General features: G+C 44.8%; 1 protein-coding gene across 3 annotated transcripts in view; it reads left to right on the top strand.

The window, feature by feature from the left end:
- The first annotated feature begins 15621 nt into the window (after nucleotides 1–15621).
- The window catches only part of CPQ (carboxypeptidase Q), a 438881-nt gene continuing 437882 nt past the window's right edge, over nucleotides 15622–16620 (top strand). The window contains exon 1 of one of the 3 annotated variants that reach the window (XM_053661098.1): nucleotides 15622–15743. The gene's annotated coding sequence lies outside the window, so the exon portion shown is untranslated. The remainder of the gene's footprint in view (nucleotides 15744–16620) is intronic. The other 2 variants (XM_053661099.1, XM_037131100.2) reach the window with 2 other exon arrangements.

Here is a 16620-nt window from a genome sequence, read left to right as displayed (position 1 = left end):
CCCAACTGATGACAGAGGAGTGAACAGCGCGTATATGGTATTAAAAGCCGCAGGACTAGACGAGAATATCTGGAGAGGTAAGTAGAGAGGGAGGATGGCCCTGGGTTGGCCTTCCCGCACCATCTGTCTCTTTCAGATGGACCATTACCAGATTCCTGCTTCAGCTCTGGTCCTAGGACTGGATTTTCATTTCAGCAGATGCTTAGCAGGGAGATAATCTTTAAATTGCAGAGGGGAAAAATCTCCATAATGTATCACAGAGAGCTCATTTTTGAGCAAATTAATAAATAAGTTAAAGTATCCACTTCTGCCAGGACACTAATAACATACAGTATGTACTGGGGTTTTTTTAGCAATTGGGTAAAGGAGTAGGAACTATTTGAATATTCAGAAAATTATTATCTGTGTTTAATGAGAAAATAGCAAACAAAACAGGAGTTCTTTCGCGCGTAGGCTTGTCCAGGGCCACTGCGAGCAGAACTCTTGCCTCTTTGGTGATATTCTGGTCACGTAAATGCCAGACTCGGCTGAGGTTTCCTCTCTGCAGGCCAACTGCAAGGAAAAGCAGTAAAGGTGGTAGAAAATGTAGATGCACTTGACTCCATGTCAGACCCAGAACTTGGGAATCATAAAAAATCTTTTCCGATGACCCATTTCAGTCCTTTTCTTTTTTTAATATATCACTTTCCCCCCACTTACCTCATTTTTTTTTTCACCTGTAAGATAAAGATAGTAACAGCTCCTACATTGGCTTGTGGGAATTCGATGATGCACATTTAATGAGGTGGCGCACTTAGCATCTGGAAGGACATCAACACGGCCCGTCTCTTTATTCACGCCTGCACCGAAGGTTTCCCAGGCACTGACTGCGTACCGGGCATGGTTCCGGGCCCTGGGAATACAGGCACCGGCCAAACAAAGTCCCTGCTCTCAACAAACTTCTATTCTAGTGGGAAGAGACAGACAGTAAATACGTAATACAGCGATGAGATGGTGACATTTCAGCAGAGGCTTGAAGGTGGTGAGGGATTAAGTCATGATGGGTCAGGGAGGAGCTCTGGGGACTGGGGAGCATGTCAGGAACTCAAGACATAGCAGGTGCTAAGGCCCTCGGGGTGGCCGAGAAGCAAGTGACCTGGAGGCTACAGTGGTGGGCAGCAAGGGAAGGGTGCCTGGGCCAGATGGCACCTGTATGTCCTCATAGCTGATGTAAGGACCTTGGAAGACTGTTGTGGGATTTAGAACCAAAAAGTGGCGTTATCTGGTCTATGCTTAAAATTCTTAAGCATTCTTAAGACCTTCTTAAACCTTAGCAGGTATCAGAATCTCCGAGAGAACTTATTAAAACACAGGTTTCCAGGCCTTGCCTCTAGAGTTTGTATAGGTGGCATTTCCAACATCTTTCCTAGGGACAGCTGCTGCTGTTGGCCCAGGGAGCCCACTGGGGAACCACTGCTTCAAAGGGGTTGCTTTGATACTGTGTTGAGAGTAGGTTGGTTGCGGGTGGTGGATGTCAGCAGGAACACAGCAGGAAGACTGGGGAGATGCCACTGCAGTATTGAGGGAGAGAGACAGTCATGGGGGATGGAGTGGTGAGAAGTGATCAGGTTCTGGAGAGCCCAAGGGGCCACCAAGTCTGGAGAACCCAGGTGAAAACGTAACAAATGGCTTATTGACAGTACATTATAGTATACTCATCCCCCAGATGGCCATTGCCTCTACACTCTTCCCTTCTAAGCATGTCTGGATCCCTGTCCCGATCCAGACCCCACCAACCTTACTCCTTTCTCTTCACTCCTATAGCCTTCAACACATAGCTTTACCCAGCCATGTGTAATATGCACCTTCTTTTGCCTTCAGTTCTAAGTGTGTTGAGGACACAGACCAGGTGTGATTCATTTTGCCACTCGTCACCCACCCTTAGTGCCCAGCCCAGGTCCCAGCACTGGGTGACAATGTATACACACATCTTCTGTGCCCTTACCAGCCTCTTACTCAATTCCTCTCTGAAATTTAGTGAGAGCTCATAGGTCCAGGACCTTCAGCCAAACCAAACAAAACAAACAATTTATATTATGTCAAAAGTCTAAACAGAATTCAAGTAAGTAGGTGTTCACAGATACTTGTTAAAACCTTGGACTTGAACTTTGTCTACTTAAAACACAGAAAGTACTTTGATGGGTTAATGGTTTTCTTACAGATACATTTTATCATTTTTAGATAAATATTTAACATTTATGCAGGGAGCTTATTAGTGTTGTCTTCCTTTGTTCTTTCAACATTTCCGTTATTGTGCCACATAATCACCATGCTGGATCCATGCTGTTCTGAGATCAAAAACTACCCTTTTTATGAACCTCTCTCCCATTGATGTGAACGAGGCTGGGCTGTAAACATGGTATGAAAAAAATTCTTATATGCCATCTTGATTGCTAACATCTGTTCAAATTTCCATTCATAAATTTAAATTTCAGGCTTCTGTAGCCATCTGTTTTCTTGCAACAATCTGAAAAGAAGAAAAGCCTAAGGCAGCTGTGCAGGTGGGAGCAGAGCTTCTGCCTGGCTTGGCCCACCTTCCTGAGCTCTTGCCTTGCTTCCTCTGTTCTCCCTCGCGGACCAGGTGTGCCTTTTCTTCTTCAAGGGGGGGTTTCGGTCCTTGTGCTGCAGTCTCCTGTCATACTGGAAGGAGGGACCCGGAAATGGCCAATCTTTTTTTTTTTTTTAATCCACACCTGTTTTAGTTCATTTAATCATGTTAACTCTGTCTTCTGGACAATGTAGAAAAAAACTTTGTTATTTCTCTTATCATTGCTTTTCAGTGCCTTCTATGTTTACTTGTCTCTGTCTCTCTCATCCCCTCTTTCACACACACACACACACACACACACACACACACACACACACACACACACACGAGTAGAGTACCCATTTTATGAACAAGAAGGCAGGAGCTGAAATTTTTCTACCGACTTGCCTTCCATTGCCTGGCAATCTCAGCAGACTCTGGAGAACAGGAACCCATTGCTTGCCTAGATCACAGGCAATTTTCTAGCTGAGCCACTGGTCCTCTCATTGGGAATTTCTCTGTGGATTACTTTGGCATGGTTAATGGATATGATTTGGCAGCTGCGGGACCCAGATGCCCAGCTAGGCAACGGCTCTTCTTTATTTTGCTCTTGGCAGTGTCATCTCTGTCTAAGGGACTGGGCTGCTTCTAAAGCCACTTGGCATTATTCCAGCAGTGCTCTTGCAGCAACTGTAAAATGCCTTCGAAAGCTGACGTGACATTTCGGGGCCCTGCTGGGCTACAGTGCTCTCCCAAGTGCAACCAAGCTTGGGACTCAATTTTAGCTTTATATGAGTATTTTTTTCTAGTTTATCTTGAGAAGTAAGTCCTCAGCAAACCCCATGCTGAGTTTAGTTTGCATTCTAATGTCTCTCTGACATTAGACCCTCACCAGAATGAGCGAGGGCCCACCCATCCCAAACCTCACTTTACTCATCCTGCATGTAAGCTTGTTTGTGGGGTCATTGGGCTGGGTTATGCACTCATTTTCATTCTCTCTGACATAGCTTTTATGTGTCGCTTATAACTGCTATTCTAATCTCACTGCGTGACCTGGAATGAGTCATTTAACCATTCTGACAACTTCTTAACATGCCACGAGAGTAGACGATATCAAAACTTTGCCTCCCTTATTCTTGCTGGCTTGTGGTTCATTGAGGTGATGTTTGCGAGTTTGAGGAAGGGCTTGGCCAGCATTCTGATGCAGGACGACTCAACTTACAAGTTACCCGTAATTCTGAACAGCTGCTGTCACTCCATCAGAGGAGTCCCTGCCACTGATTTCCCCAGGCACTCCTGCACTGTCAGAGAATCCTGGAGCAGAGCAGTTTCCCCTCCCCTCTTTGCCCTGTCCCCTTTCCCTGCACCCTAGGCTCCTCAGGGCTCAAGGTGGAGAAGCATTCAAAGACAAGGTCATAAGCCTTAGCTCACAGCTCATTTGTCAGGGCTTAAAAGGGTCTGGAACAGAGATGACAAATGTCCAGTTTAGGGGTCCCTCTTCCAGCACCATATGCTCTCCTGCTCCAGTCGAATTCTTCAGAACTCTTCAGAATTCTCTGGAATTCTACTCCGGACAGTGTCTGTGCAACCACAAGGAACTGCTCTGAACTGAACTGGAAGATACAACCCTATTTACCATCCTCTGCCCGAAGGGGCACTGGCCTTGAGATCATAGTTGCTCTGAACTGGTGATGTTGTGGGTTAAATATAGCTTGGCCCAGGAGCCAAACCTAATTTGCAATATTGTTTTGGTGGGAAATGCATTAGAACTTGAAACATCAGCTTACAAAGTGAACTTTTGGAAAGCTATTGGTGTGTAAATTGGAGTTCTCTCCTGTTCTTAGGTATGTGGTGGTACAAGCGACTGCATGGGTTGATGTTGAGAGCTTGTGCTGCCTACTTCTAATCCTGCCCCTGCCTCTTACTGGCTGTGTGACTTTACACAAGTTAATTAACCTCTCTGTGGCTCACTTTTCTTCACTGGAAAATGGGGAAGGTAATAGGATTACCCTGCCGACAGGGTTATTATGATGATTAAAAATTTAATATTTGTAAAGTACTTAGATTAATACCTAGCATACAGAAGGTACAACATGAATTAAAATGAATACCATATGCTAATCTGAACTGAGAGGCTGTATCTGTTTGCTTTATTTTCTTCATGAAACAAAAAAAACAGAGTTAATGACAAATTTTGTATTTGTGTGAAATACTATTGATTTTTATTCATAATTTATTCAATACTTTACAAATATATTCATTCATTTAATATTCCCAGTAAGCTTCTGAAGCAGGTATTAGTCCCCATTTTACAGGTGAGATAACAGACATTTCTATATGGTGTTAGAGTGAGCTGACTCAGCCGTGCACACCCCTCAGTAACATGTAGTAGTCAGTGCCTTATGTCAGAGACAAGGGGAGGCTTCAGGGACTTTGCCGAAATATCTCCTGTAACATCAACATGTACCAGGTAATACAAATGTGTTATTCAAGGTCGTGAAGACTGACCGTAGTGACTCCTTTCCCCTAATTCTGTGATTTAAATTTTACTTTAAAAATCCATCTTTTGCCCTGGCTGGAGTGGCTCAATGGATTGAGCACTGGCCTGCAAACCAAAGGGTTGCTGGTTCAATTCCCAGTCAGGGCACATGCCTGGGTTACAGGCCAGGCCCCCAGTAGGGGGCGTGTAAAAGGTGACCACACATTGATGTTTCTCTCTCTCTCTTTCTCTTTCCCTTCCCCTCTCTCTAAAAATAAATAAATAAATAAAATCTTTTAAAAATTCATCTTCTAATACTACAGAAACAGGGCATTACATCATGTATATTAGAAAATAAAGACAAGCAAAAATAAGAGAATAAAACAATATTCTTACCCCTCAGTGAGGACTAGTGCTAAGGGCAGAACTTTATTTGTGTTTCTCTTTTTTCCACAAAATGAGATCATATGATACATACTACTATTCTATTATCTGCTATTTTTTTCTCTTCCAGTCAATGATTTCCACTTTTCCATTTCAACACATTTTGTCTCATCTAATAATAAACTGTATTTACATTACCCAAGTGTCTCCAAATGTGCCTCATGGCTGTTTATCCTAACTTGAAACTCTTCCAGGACCGTGTTTGCATCTGCTCGTTTTAATCTATTCCTTTTTCCTGACACAGATTTGTTGAAGAGTCCGGGCAGTTGTCCTGCGTCCCTGACCTTTTTTTTTTCCCCCGGAAACAATCCCAAATTTATAGGAAAGTTGCAGTACAAGTAATTTGCTCTTCATTTCTAAAGCACGTGAGAGTAAGCTGCTGACATGATGGCCCATCACATCCAGACGTTGAGTGTGTATTTCCTGTAAAAAGACCTTGTTTCACAGAACCGCAGTCAGGAAATTCACACTGATACATCACTACCCCTTGCCCCCAGACCCCTTCAGGTTTCTCCAATGGCCCAATTATGTCCTTTAGTTGAATATCTAAATATTCATCTGGAATAATGTGCTTTGAGTTTTGGTGTCATATCTTGTTTGTCTCCTGTGATATGGATCATTTTTTAATTTTTCCTTGAGTTTTGTGACCTTGACATTTGTACAGATTAGAGTCTAGTTATTTTGTAGAATGTGTCTCCAGTTAGACTTGTCTGCTGTGTCTTCCTGGTCGGATTTAGGCCGTGCCCCTTTGGCACAAATATTGCAGAACTGATGCTGTGCTCTTGTCATTGCACCCCACCAGGTGGCTTCAGATTTAGATTTGTCCCATTACTGATGATGTTAGTTAGCACTGACTATCGACTCTGACGGTGTCTGCCACCCAGGCATCTTTCCTTTTGTAAGAGGTCATTTAAGATGAGGTAAATATCTTGTACTATTTCTTACACTGGCAATTTATTTCTTTATTCCTATCAGCGTAGACACAGAAGTTTCTATTTTATTAAATGGGTTATAACCTGTTAGTACATTTGTTTTTATGCTTATATTAGTCCACATTTGGCTAGTGGGAGTCCCTTCAGGCTGGCTTCTGGGTCCTTTTGATGTAACATGTCTCTAACATCTTTGGTCACTTTTTTACTTTCTGGGACAAAAACAGATTTCAGATTTATCTTGTACTTTCCCTAGTCCAGCTCTGGAATCAGACATTTATCCAAGGGTCCTTGGGGCCTGTGAGTGGAGACTGGTGTTTTGAGGCCAAAGTCTAGGCATGCGCTGTGCTCACTGCTGTTTCGGTGTCCCTGCTCCCAGCTCCTCCGTGTGCACAGAGGAGAGAGCATCTACATGTGTACACTTTTACTTTCTTTTTCTTTATCTGTCTGTCCATCGATTATCCATCCATCCTCTGTCTGTCCTCTTGAAATCTATGTGTTCACACTGCCATCTCCAGTTCTGACCCAACACCACAGGGATCATTCCACCTTCCCCTTTCCATAAGTGTAATTTCCTTCTTCAATAAGACACCTACTTCATTGTTCTTAACACAGTCACTTTCTCTAATTAACCTACCCCTGTGTAAACAATCTCTCCTCTGTCCTTGTACTTCATTTTAACTTAAGCACCTCTGTAAAGATTTTATCTCCAAACATAGTCACATTCTGAGGTATTGATGATCAGGACTTCAACATATGAATTTTGAGGAGACACAAGTGAGCCCGTAAGAGGGACACCCTCCCATAAGGTTGAAAGCCTCCCATTCTTCTTTATGTAGCCAGAGTGCCTTATATAATGTAGCTTTTGAAGACTACCTTATTTGAATGACCAACATTTTTATAAAAGCTTATTCTCATCAAAAATTTCTATTACCAAATCTGGGGAAAATAGTCTGAATATTCTGGTGGGCAATAGAGGAGGTTTTGACCTTTGAGTTTCCCGAGTAACATAAATCAAAGCCAAGGACAGCTACATCAAAAGAAAGCAAACATGTACTATGGGGACTGGAGAGATCTGCGGCAAAGCCCACAGAAGGAGACAAAATAGCTCAGTGGTTCTTGCCTATGGAGAGATGTCTGGCCTACTGGTCCTGGGCTGGGTGCAGACATTGGGGACACTGGCCCATGGGCTTAAATGGGTGCAGCTGAGGGTTTTGGAGGAACTATACACAGGGCGATACCTGAAATAGGAGGCCAGGCTCAATGTAGCATGAAGCGTCAATGCAAAGCAATCTGGTACCAGATCACCCGACAGAGCAGAGATAAGGAATCAGATCAAGAGGGTTCAGAGTGGGAAGTGCAAAGTGGAGCCTGGGGCAATTCCCTGAACCACTGGGACAGAAATGTGGGAGCTGTTTATAGATCCATAGCACCTCAGCCATGAGTGATGAAGGAGCCGGCCAGGTGAACAGACCATGTTAGGCACTCTGGAAATCAGGGCTTTTGGGGGAAGCAAATAAGAGAAACTTTAACTTACATAAGATTAAATTTTAAAGAATGAATTTATTGGTGCATGTAGCCGAAAGAGGCAAATCCAGCTTCAGGCACAACTGACACCTTGGGGTTTAAATGATACTAGTACTTTCTATCTGGTGTCCACACCACTCTGCCTCCCTCCTTAGTTTGACTACATTTTTTCCCACCACATATGACCTTTCTAGGGCTAGGAAAGATATCTGAAATAGGGCAATTTCCATTCTCCTTCGTCTGTCCACCCTATCACTTTGGGTGTCTGTTAAATTTTCAGGTAGACTCTAGATGAGTTTGAGCTGTATCCATTCAACCCAATCACATGGTCAAGAAGATGACATACTCCGAGTGGTCATTCTGGGTCTGGTGGGAGATGAGTGCAGCTCTGCCTGAATCCTGTGGAAAGGGAGAGCAGAGCATCTCTAGAAGGGCAACAAAAGGTTGTTAACAGAAAAAGGGAGGGTGGAATGCATGGTGGGCGAAACTGTGCCTCCATCACAGACGCCTACACCAAGTCCAGCGAGTGGACACACCTGACATGCCCAGCTCCTCCTCGTGCACTAGGTTATTCCTCGCATGCAGGAGAATGACCCAGAAGACTAGGTCTGAGGACTCCAGAAGACATCCTAGAGTTGCTTTCTATGGCACCAGCCTCCTTCTGAGTTAGGCCCTGTCTCTGCCTGCTAAACCAATGCTCACTATAATCCACTTTTGCTTGTTGTTTCAGTGTTACCTAGGAGATCAGTAAGCAGTCAGTGTGACTGTAGCACATGTAGTAGGCAAAGTGCATGTGAGTTCAGCCAAGCAAGGAAATGAATCTTCAGGACTCTGGTGAGATGTCTCCTGCTACAGAGGGCTCGTGACTATTTCTGTCTTTGGTAGGGAATATCAGAGTCTACTCACAAATAAGGGGACAAATAAGGGGACCTTCCTTCCTTCCTTCCTTCCTTCCTTCCTTCCTTCCTTCCTTCCTTCCTTCCTTCCTCCCTCCATCCTCCCTTCCTTCCTTCCTTCCTTCCTTCCTTTCTTCCTTCCTTCCTTCCTTCCTTCCTTCCTTCCTTCCTTCCTTCCTTCCTTCCTTCCTCCCTATTTACCTTTCTATCTACACACATCTTTTTCCATCATCTATGATACTTATATCACACTCACTAAGTGCCAGGCACCATTTTAAATGCTTTTTACAAAAGTACAAAAATTGATTCTGAGGATTTGGAAAGTCAAAGTAATCAATAATTAAAACAAATAAAAAGATATAGCTCGGAAAACAAATAAAAGGATATAGCTCAGAAAAAAATCAAGGTTACCACCCTTCCCTCACTCCATCAAAAAGGAAAGAAAATGTCAAGTCAGTATGCACAGTAAAACCTCACTTAACTTCATTGATTGGTTCTTGGAACTGTGTCGAAACCATGTAAAATGAAACCAGTTTTGCCATAGGCTAATTGATACAGACCAGACTTAAGTCCCTGTGGCATGTCATGAAAGTCCTGACAAAAGGATGTTGAATGAAACAGTGTAATTTGAGGACCTGCTGTCTTTAGCACCTGGGCCTGTTCCAAATTATAATTTAAGACACTCCTCTGGATTATCTTAATGTCAGATAAATAAACAGAATTCAAAGTTATTTGGGGTGTTCTATGTACTAGATACTATGCTAAAAGATATACTTATTTGTCCTTAGTGAATGAGACACAGTTCCTGCTCTCATATAAAACTTACTGTCCAGTGAATAGTAGTCAAATATCACAGAAATTGATAACTATCCCCCTGTTTATTGCATCCTTCTTCATTTTAATAATAGAATCTCCAAAAGTTTTAGCTATGCATATGGCTGTGAAGCTAGGAACTACTTACCCCAGTACATTTGTAACTAGATTGGCTACGAAATTATGTTTTAGCCAATCAGGTGTGAGCAGAAGTAATGCGTGCAACTCCCAGAGTTACATTGTCTAAAGAATCTCCCCTCTTCCACTTCTTTTGTCTCCCTTCCTGTAGATTGGCATGTTTAGATATGGTGCCAGGGGCTAGCTTCAACTATGGAATAAGAACCATACTCTAGTAGCCTTTCCCAACTGGGGTTCCTTTAAGAGTTAAGCCCTATTGGAATGATTTAAGTAACTCTTATCTCCATTATTCCAAGGATGTGCACATCTATAATATTCTACATACACAGGAGAAAATTTAACTTGTTACCACAATAGATGTTTAAAAGAATTAAAGCTTATTTCTCTCTTGAGAAACCTCCATTGAGAAGGGTGGCTTGGGGTCATTGGAACAAGAAGACAGAAGGAACCTAGACTCCTGAATGTCTACATGGACCACAGCCTCTGACCCATTCTAGACCGCCTGCCCATCTCTGGACTATATGAAAGAGAAATTAGTGTCAATATTGCTGGAGCAATCACACTTTGTGGTGTCTTGTATATGGGAGCTTAGCCTTTTGCTTATTTAATTTATACCGAGAGGGAAAAGAATATTGCTATAGGACTCAAAAGGCTTGGGTTCAAAGAGCTGTCTGATGTGGAGCCAGTGGATTTCAACCTGAGAAGGTAAATGGGAACACTTTTGGTGTTTGGCACAGTCCTTCAGCCATAGGAGGCCACATGAACAGAGCAGCAGCTGAAGACACAGGGAGAACAGCTCCAACACAATGCCAGGAGGTGCCTTCTTCCATTTGCCTCATGCCCAGCATTGCCCTAGGACCCTCTACAGTAAACACCCATCTTGCTCATGAACCAAAAATTCAAGCTGCCAAGAAAAGAAGTGGATGTACATAAGAACTGTCAAACCAAACACATAATAGTGAGTGGCTGGCCTTTCGTCTGGGAGAACATTTTTCCCCAGACAAACGGCTGTGGTTGCCAGCAAAGAGGGCGTTAACAGGCATGATGGAGGGGTGCTGTATTATGGGTTCTGCTGGGGCTCTGTAGCTCTCCAGTAGGGTGGCTTTGCACCAATAAAGTCCAACCACGGATCACCCTCCTCATAGTTCTTATGAACAGAGTCACGGCGCACTCGCTGCAACCAGCAGTCGGAGTGGCCCCACTAATATCAGTGCCCAAAGTGCAGAGCCCACAGAGAGCATCACATGCAATTTCTATAATCACTTATAAGTAACGTGGGGGAGGTAGCAACACAGATTTTACAGATGAGAACACTGGTATCTGGGGAATTTTATATAACCTGTGGAAGGCCACGGAGCCAGTAGGTGATTGCCTGTCTCCAAAACTGATAGTCTATCACACCATGCAGCTGTATAGTTGACCGTTGAACAAATAGGGCATTAGGGGTGCTGAACCCCCATGCAGTCAGAAATCTGCATATAAGTACAGTTGGCCCTCTGTAAACACAAATCCCTAACCATGGAGTTGACCCTTTAACAATGTGGATTTGAACCATGCGAGTCTATTGAACTTTGATCAATTGGAAAAAATCCACACACAAGTGGATGGCTGCAGCTCAAGCCCATATTGTTCAAGGACCAACTGTACTGAGTAAACGTGGTGGATTGAATTGTTGACCCCAATTTTTTAAAGGAACTCTTTCTTTTGGAAAGTAGAAGGAAGGCAATTATAAAAGACCTTTCAAGAAAATCAGTCTTTGGCAGGAGGCAACATTTTTGAGGTTCTGAATCGTGAAGCTGGTGCTTGAAAACTCTCTCTGCTTGTCTCTCTGTCTCTTGGAAAGTCTTTGAGCACTGAAATGACCACACACCCCAGCTTACACCTGCTGTCCTGGTGACGTTATTAACAGCACCCCTCTCACTCTCTAGGAGTCTCGATTTGGATGGTGTTTACTATCGGTCACCCCATTGAGGACACCTATATTCAGATCTGAAGACCCCTTGTGTAAACCAAGAAATGCCTGATTTATTTCCCATTTCTTTTTTCCTGTTACATTTTTAAAATATTTATTATATACCTATTATGTGCCACGTGCTGTAAGTTACTTCGATATATCTTATCTCATTTTGTCATCAGAGTTATCATGGGAGGTGTTTTCATTGTTCCACTTTTTTTGTAACAGAGAAGAAACTGAAAACCCAGGATGTTTCACGGACCAGCCATAGCTAGCCAGTGGCTAAACCAGAACTCACACCCTGGCCTCCTTGTTTCTAAATTCTGTGCTCACAATCAAGTCTGGGCCCGGGTCTCCAGGGTGGAGGGTGAAGAGCTGCCTTGTGTTGGTCCCATTCCCAGTCATGAGGTCCCACCTCCCTAAAGCTGGCCTTGTAACTGAGGCCTGTTCACGGTCAGACTGCTCCTTTGCCCAAAACTCCATGTGGAAGACCTCCTACCAGGATGCCTTTCACAGCTGTCCTCACTTTCTCTACATCTCTATCCTGGTTCAGTTCACCAGCATCTCCTCCTTGGGTGGCTGCCCAGTGCCCATTCCATTCCATGAGGGCAGCCCGAGCAATCTCTCCAAAATGCTGGCTTCACCGTTCCACTCACCTGCTAAAGCCAATCCAATGCTCCCTGAAGTCTGAACTTTATATCAAGGTTCACAAGGTTCTTTTCAAATGTGTACATCAGTCCTATTGAACTTTGACCTTTTCCTTCTCCAGCCCCCACCACCTTGCCAATTATTTGTCCCACACAGGCCTCCACCTTCCAAATATGTTTTCTATTCATGTGTTATATCTCAGCTTAGATCTCTGGGCTGCTCGCCTGGGCTCTGTGGGCCCCTTTCTGCCCTTCCAGTGGCGAGCTGGAGCCAGCTGTTCTGAGCTCTCCAAGCTGATTGCATGTATTACCTCCCAGCTCCAGCATTGCCTGCCTTTGTGTGTCCTCTGAAAACTGGCCGCGGTGTGAGTATTTACATCACAGAAATTGGCAAATGGTACAAAGCAGGGCTTTTCGAAAGAGACTGGTTGGTAAACATGTACCAGCACGACACTGTGCCCCTCCTGTGTTTTCATAACCCTATTTATTATTCATTCAATGAATGTTTACTCACTCACTACGTACAACATGTCAGATACCATCCTAGTAGCTGGCTGGGCAACTATATTCCCTGGCATCGTGGAGCTTATGGTGTTGAAAGGGGAGGCTGGCCTTATTCAAATATTCACATACATAAACTATAAAGTGATAATTATGTTAAGAACTAAAAATCCATTTAATAGGATATTTGGTTTAGTCTAGGAAGGTTTTTCTAAGCTAAAATCCGAAGGAAAACTTGGGGTTGAGAAAGGAACAAGGTGAGGGAACAGCATTGCAGGCCAGGGGAAGAACATGTGCTGTGCTCAGAGGGAGCATGGTTCTCAGGAGCAAGGGGGAGAAGACAAGAGGGGCCAGGAGTGAGCCAGGAAGCGTGGTGGGAGATGCAGCGCAGAGTTAAGGCCACATGGAGTTTTGTAGGTCTTATTAAGCAGTTTCACTTTTAGCCTAAGAGCAGTGGAAAATCACTGAACTGTTTTCAGCAGGGAGCACACATGGAGCCGTGGAGAGTAAGCGCAGCATGCTGGTTCAGTTATTAGCCCTGGAGCCAGGCTTCCTGGGTTAGAATGCTGACTCTGCTGCTCACTAGCAGCTCCTCTGTGCCTCAGTCTCCTCATAGAAAGTGGTGATAAAATAATACCTACTCTAAAGGGCTCTTGGAGCAGTGCTTGTTCAATTAAATAAATAAAAACCTCTTTGGTAAGATAGCCGAATGTTACAGGTGGCCTATACTCTAATAGGGAATGTAGACATAAACAAATAATTATAATATAACATGAAGTAAGCACAAAGGACAGTGGCAACACAAAGATGAGGGTGGGCTTGGTTTCCAGTGGTTATTACAGGCAGAATATGGGGGCACAAAGGATGTCCCAGGTGAGAGAGGAGCACTGCGAGTTGTGGAGATATACCAATGGCACTGTGCTCTGAAACTTAAAGCCTAGTGTAGGAAACAGACATGAATACAAAGCAATGGGGGAAAAATCTTATGGTAGAGGTTAAAGTAAGGAGTAATTAATTTCCACCAGAAAGCCAATGGAGAGGCTCTATGGAGTAGGGCCCAGCATTCTGGTTGGCTGCATGGGCACTGGAATCAGGCCAGTTCAGGTCGTTGTACCTCACTAGTTAATGTACTTGGACCTCTCTAACCTGCAACATCCTCCTCTGTAAAGTGGTAATAATAATAATAATAATAATAATAATAATAATAATAATACGTTGTTCGTAGGGTTGATGAGAATTCACAGTTAACGCATGTAAAATCTCAGCATAAAGCATGCAACAATTGTTAGGCTATTATTTTTATCACATTGTGAGTTGAACCTTGAGCAAGAAGCACTTTGATTGGCAGTAAAGGGATAACAGGAGAGCAGCCACATACGTTAAAAAGCATCAGACACTGTATGGTTATCAGTACCAATCTATGAACTGTTTCTACTTGTTCAAGAAGAGATAAATATCAAAACTGAGACTCAAAATTGAGATAGAAAAAGAAAGGAAAAACAAATGGACAGAGTACATTTATACTTTTGTGCTCGTAATGAAAGCTGCAGTTTGCCTTATGGATCTTTTGTCTTTTTCACTTTTTCTAGCAGGTTTTTAGTTGTATCTTGCAAAACTAACAGTCCCTGAAAAATTGGAAATAATAAAACTTGTCCTTTACCTCAGATAGAGAAAAAAGTAATTCCGTGGAGGTGGATTTAGCACCACAGACATGATCCTGGAGCGGTGGGCCAGGATCAGAATTCAGACTTTATCTGGTGGGCAACAGGGTTATTAAACATTTAGAGAGATTGTTAACTGAGAGGTATGTGTAAGTAGTTAAATGGACATTGCATGACTTGTGCTTTTCTCCCAAGAGAGCATGTGGTTTTCCTTTTTAAATTAAAACTTTCTTTTTTGGTTAAGAGGAGGGATCTGAATTGCTCCATGTTTCTCAAAGATAAGCGTTTGTATCTGATAAGAGTTTTAAAGAAATGCAAACTTATCAAAACATAAACCGTTGAAAATACGAGGGCACACTGTTTGTGACCAGCAATACGAGCGACCTTTTGAGATAAGCTACACGGGGCAGTAATCAGATGTCTCCGTTCTTCTTGGGCACCTTCACAGAATTAACGTATAAAGTAAAGATAAATGACTCTTCCTGATCCCTATCTGGCTCATCTCCTCCGCCTTTCATCACTGGCAATCCTGAACCAGCAGGATGGGAAAATAACAGTTTAATTGCTCACACCTCCGACGGAGATGTTTGACTCAAAGCTACGAGTTTCCAGACGCCCATAGCCAGGTTCAGCGCCACCAAAACCGTCCGCATTTTCCTTTCAGCTTCAAAACTCCTTGCTTTCCTGCGTGCATCGCCACTCACTAAAGCACAAAACACCTGCGTCAACGCCTGGACCCGGCTGGGCCTGAGGCTAGAGCTGCTGGAACACCCCGCGGCCCAGAAGCGGTAGGGCTCGCGGGGGTCCGAGGGCGATGCGCGAGTCCCGTTCGCCTCCTTTGTAAAGAAGCAAGGCCACGGGGATCAGGACCCAGGGCGACACTCAGTTGTCTAGTGGGACTCAGAACCCAGAAGGTGAGGAGCCGTGGGGTGGGCCAGTGGCCCTCAGGTCCTCCGAGTCTCAGTGAGCGGTACCCGCTCCTTCCTCCTCCCTGGCCGAGTTGAAGGTGGCGCCCGGGTCCCTCCCACCTGCGCCCTCCCGCCAGCTCCGCCCGGTGACCCGCGTCCCGCCTTCCCGCCGCGGGGCAGGGGGCAGGGCCGCAGACGCAGGCCGCGCAAAGGGCCGCGACCTGAACCTTGGCCTGTGAGCCTGCTGCCCCCTCCGCAGCCGCCCAAGCGGCCGGACCAGGTGCGTTCGCTGCCCGCCCGGCAGTGCCCGCGGGCGGCTGGGCCGAGGCCCCGGCTCCTCCTGGGGGGCGGGCTGAGGCCGAAGTCGGCCTCGGGGTTGGGCTTCCTAAGTTGTTCATTTTTGAGAGCGACTGATGGACGTTGCTGGGAGGCCATTGGGAAACTGGGCCCTGCGGCTTCGGTGACCAGGGACCCTCGGGGCCCAGAACTGGGAAGCCTCCGGGCTTTGGGACGGAGCCAGAGGCTGCCCAGCCTCCGCGAGCGCGCCAGGACGGTGCCTCCCCTGCGCCGCCTCTCTGTCCCCTCCTCTCGGGGCCCAGCCCCACGTTCCAAGGAGCTTCCCTCTCTCCCCGGTCTGGAACAAACTCCTAGCCCCCCCCAGCCTCCAGGGTGCTTTATCTGGTCCCCTTTGAGGTTCTTTTCCCTTGCACTTTTATTTTTGGTGCCGTCTAGGCTCCACTCCAAGTTCCCTCACTTGTCAGGTCCTCAGTAAGGACTCAGTGCGTAAGCGAGGACCGAAAGGTAGACTGGTGAAGTAAGGAGTGAGTCAGTGAATGAGTGAGAACACCTGAACCAGCGCGGAATGAAGGACCACCTGAACGGATACAGATACAGTTCAAGTGGAGGCAGTGGACACAGGCTTACAACTCATCTTCTGGTAGATAGTTTTCCAAAAAGTTGTCAATGCTGTACGTACTTTTGTCAATGGAGTCATTCTGTTGTGCAAGGTACTTAAAAGGAGTTCTCTATGCTGTTTAAACAAATAATCACAGAAGCACCCCCTCATTTACCTTTAGGTGGATTTTTGTACAGGTGTTCCTTAAAACAAAATATGCCTAGGCTTTTTCCCACTTGTGTTTTGTTTCTGCTTTGGACTT

The sequence above is a fragment of the Artibeus jamaicensis genome, unplaced genomic scaffold (assembly GCF_021234435.1).
Source record: "Artibeus jamaicensis isolate MK-2021 breed Jamaican fruit bat unplaced genomic scaffold, CSHL_Jam_final scaffold_916, whole genome shotgun sequence".
Taxonomy (NCBI): domain Eukaryota; kingdom Metazoa; phylum Chordata; class Mammalia; order Chiroptera; family Phyllostomidae; genus Artibeus; species Artibeus jamaicensis.
The sequence above is the reverse complement of the archived record's forward strand: the minus strand, read 5'-3'. Positions and strand labels throughout refer to the sequence as shown.